The 4,362-nt window shown below is 37.8% G+C and overlaps 1 pseudogene; it reads right to left on the bottom strand.

Moving 5' to 3' along the window:
• Positions 1-796: 796 nt before the first annotated feature.
• LOC113707841 (dimethylnonatriene synthase-like) lies at positions 797-3,836 on the bottom strand (annotated as a pseudogene).
• Positions 3,837-4,362: the final 526 nt, after the last annotated feature.

Below are 4,362 nucleotides of genomic sequence, written 5' to 3' on the forward strand. Positions count from 1 at the left end.
GTCGAGCTTGAACTTTGATAGAGCAAACTCGTGAGCTACTTACTTAATTAAGGTCACACCCCTAGTTTTTACTTAAATTGGGCAAACTCGTCTATGTTCAATCTGTATTCGGTTAGATTCTTGAAGTTGCATGGAATTGGGTTCATAGTTAGCATTGCCTTACTGTAACGCGTTGGTAGTATGAAGTCAAGAGGTCAGATTCGTTTTGGCATTTTTATAGGCCTTGTGCGAACCAATCATAAAGTTGGTCGTTGCACAAAGTTTAATGTTGCTGCTTCTCTGTTCCAGTAAGTTGTGCCAACTCTGCTTTGGGTAATGTTACCTTTTGAACAGACTTGTGGCTCTAATTGAGGGCCTCCTTGTTTGTTTGTCAAATTTTTGAGATGTTACATTTAATTCCGTTGCGTACCTATCTTCTTTGCTAACAAGAGAGCCAGTTTTTCCCCCCTCTGTGCAGTCTTCAATATTTCCATGTCAATTCTTCCACACGTCATAATTGCGATATTTTGACTTTTTTTTATTTAGCCAAAAAATATATTGTGACTTTTCTTTTATTTCACAATATAGAATTCACCAAAAGCAATTTCAAGAAAGAAAAGAAAACCAGTATGATTGTGACTTTTGTATTATTTCACAATAGAAATCACCAAAAGGAGTATCTTCCCTTCAAAGTTTCCTTAGGTCAAATATACTCTGTCCCAACTCCCAAGCTCTCACCTAAATTGAGCTAAGTGATCAAAAGGGCATGATACAATTGAGTTTAACCTTTGATTGATACGGTAGGAACATACTTCAATTTTGCCTTAAATCATGCTCGCTAATAGAGATTGACCGGCAAACGTGGTTCTGGGATCATAGCAAGTGGAATCCTTGGATGAGTTGTGAGTCCGTAGTGTTCTTCCATGCAAATTTCCTCTGGTTTCATGCCATGAGGCAATTTCCAGTTGAATCCATGCAACAAGTTGGCCAACATTGATCGAATAAGTTTGATTCCAAGGTTATAGCCTGGGCACATCCTCCGACCTGAGCCAAAGGGCAGTAGCACAAAGTTTTGTCCCTTCATGTCAATATCCTTCTCCAAAAACCTCTCTGGAATGAATTCTTCTGGAGAATCCCAATACTTTGAGTTCCTCCCTATACTCCATGTGTTTATAAACACCGTTGTTCCTTTAGCAATGTTATAACCAGCTACAGTGCAATCCTCGAGGGCATAACGGGGCGAAAGTAGCGTTGCCAGTGGATGTAACCTAAAAGTTTCCTTTATGATCGCCTCTAGAAAAGGCAGTTTTGAGAAATCAGCCTCTTCCACCCACTTATCTCTCCCTATCACTCTGTCAAGCTCTTCGGTTGCCTTTCGAATGAGACGTGGATGTTTGAGAAGTTCATTCAATGCCATTCTACTGTAAGGGCTGAGGTTTCGGTACCACCAACCAGCAAGTCCTGGCCATGATCAAATTATGGTAAAGTTAGTCCTGCCATGATTAAATATTGGTGAAGTATCATGCTTTACAACAGATTGGAAGGGAAAAAACTGTTGGATCCTAGATTCAATGCTAGACTTGTATATGAATAATTATGTATTACAAATTGTCAAATCAAATTAAATTTAATTAAGTAATCAATTATAATTATAATTTTAATATATTTCATAAGATATGAACTTTTAATGTATAGAGACTTGTGAATAATTTCTATTTTTATGATGGATTAAAATAGAAATACCAAAAGATAATAGAAAAATTATTTATATTATAGTTATAATACCCGGATCACATGCACTTTTATGTCGTATACTTTGGTATTGCAAAATAGTTCGTATATCCCAGATACCAGAGAGAAATTGAAGAATCCTCTTTAAGGATAAAAGAATACATGTTGATTTGAAAGGCCAGCCTAAGATTTAAAGAATTAAAATAGCAATGAATCAATATGAATCTAATTAATAGTTTTTTTTTTCAGAGATTAGTTTTATAAATGGTACGCGTTTATATCATAGTTGTATTCAAAAATCTCGTATTGGAATCTTGGAAAATTCAACATAGCCCTCTTAATCAGAAGGATGAAAGAAGACAGTTATCCTTTTTTTTTTTTTTTTTTGAGGGTGAAGACAGTTATCTTTAATAGCACGTTATGGTCAGCAACAAATTGGTAAAGTTAGTCCTGAACATGACGCCCTCACCAGGCAGCTCGTTCGGTCACGGCTTCCTCTTCAGGGGTCGTTGTCCGTCCCCCACCTGGGTTCGAGTCTGCCTGGTGCCTACCGTGTCTGAGGAGTAGGGCCTCCTTCTCGGGTCGGAGTGGGATTAGTCGGGCCGAAGGCCCGGATACCCACTCCGTCAGAAAAAAAAAAAAAAAAAGAAAGTCCTGAACATGACATATTGGTAAAGTTAGTGTCTCTATGATCAAATATTGTTGATACTTTACTACAAATTGTAATACTATTAATCTAGAAAGAAAATAAAAAAAAAACTCTTAATTAGAAGAAAGGAGACAGTTATGTTTAATGGCACATTATACTAAGCAAGACTGCTGGCTTTGAGATTCAGTAACTTAAAGAGGTAAAGAGACCAAGGAATTTGATTAAACAACGAGAAGAAATAGCACCTGAATTAGCCCTTTTATCTGATCTCTGGTGAGTTGAACCTGGAGATCAGGATCTTCAGCGTATTGCAATAGAATGTCCACCATGTCCTTAGGGATAAAATCCTTCTCCGTTTTCCTCTTGGCCCGGTGATCATCAAGCACATGGTTATGGAATCTATCAAATTTCTGGTGAAGTTCTTTCATTTGCTTTACATAACCTTGGAGGTCAAATCTGTCTACTCTTTATCGTCAAGCACAATAAGGTGAAAATGCAAGTTTTGCGGTTTATTAACTTCCCTTATAATTAAATAAAAAGCGGACAGAATTGACGGAAAAGCATCAAAAGTGGATTCATGAAGAAAATTACAAAGAAAGGAAAAGAATATAATAAAGAGTATTTCGTCGAAGCTAGATCAAGGTCATGGATTCCAAAAAACAAGGAAATATATATAATTCTCTTTTCTTATATAAAATTTCAGCAAGTGCGAGTGTCTCAATTTGTAATGGAAAAAAAATATATTCAAACATCTACATTGATAAGTTTTCTATTTTGGTTGACATAATATGTAGAATCCCCAATATTGAACACACCACTCAGCAAATACCAAGTATCTATCATCTCTTGGAATTCTTCAAAGGTAGGTAGAGATCCCTCCCCTTCAGATTGGGCAAAGTACTTGTTACTCAAAACCATCTGGCTTGCAGTGGAGAGGGTAAGACGTGTTAGATGATCTCTCATAACTACTGGCTTTCCTGAGAGGGCATACAAGCGAGAAATGAAAGCACGCCTTTCTTCAATGCGTATGCTCTCGAAGGAGTCAAGTCGCTTTGGATTAAATATTTGGGTTAGATAAAGTTTACGAGCTTGTCGCCAGAATGGACCATAAGGTGCCCATGTCAAGTCGGAGCAGTTATAGCTAGTATATTTGCCAGCAGCAGTTGTAGGCCGAGAGGCGAAGATGTTGTCATGTGTTTGCAAGAATTCTTTTGCAATTTCAGGGGATGAAGCTACTACAACAGGCCAGCCCAAATTTTAGTTGCATGATTTCTCCATATTTCTGGGGCAGCAAGTGCAAGGATTGATGTGGGATTGAACCCAGGAGTTTCAAGTTGCCAATAATAGGCCATGGTTTTGGTCCTGGTGGATGATTTAGCTTTAGGCGTTTGCGAGTGGATACTTTTGAGAGAAAAGCCAATGCAACAACCCATGCCAAGGCTAAGAGTAGCCAAGCCTCCATCCGGGCTGAAATAAGTTAGTATGGCAATGAACTCCAGTGGGGGTTTGAATGCCGAACTCCAGTGGGGGCTTTATGCACATGGTCATGTTTGATAAGGTTAATCTCCGCCACATGCATCAATTGGCTTTGAATTGATTCTTTGGATAATTTCGAAAACCTTCCCAAAGGTTTTTTGTGAATATCACTTGGAACTTCTAAACTTTTGAAAATCTCATTAACCTCCCCTAGATAAATTCTTTTGTAACATGTTCAATGACTAGGATAGGAATGGCAATGAACGGAATCAAACTCAAATACAGAATGTATTCAAGCTCGAGCTCGATGAGCTTGAAGACATTACTTGAGTTCAAACTCAGGTTTGAGCTCATCAACTTTGAAACTCGAGTTCGGCTCATGTGAAAGATAAAGGTGCTCAAGAAGCAAATTAAGATCAAATTCGAGTTCGAGTGGTAAGACAATTTTTTCTAAAAATATGGGCTCCGTTTGGTAAGACAATTTTTTCTAAAAATATGTAGGTTTTTAGGTAATGCTTGAATTCGAT

This window comes from Coffea arabica, chromosome 9c (assembly GCF_036785885.1).
Source record: "Coffea arabica cultivar ET-39 chromosome 9c, Coffea Arabica ET-39 HiFi, whole genome shotgun sequence".
Classification (NCBI taxonomy): Eukaryota; Viridiplantae; Streptophyta; class Magnoliopsida; order Gentianales; family Rubiaceae; genus Coffea; species Coffea arabica.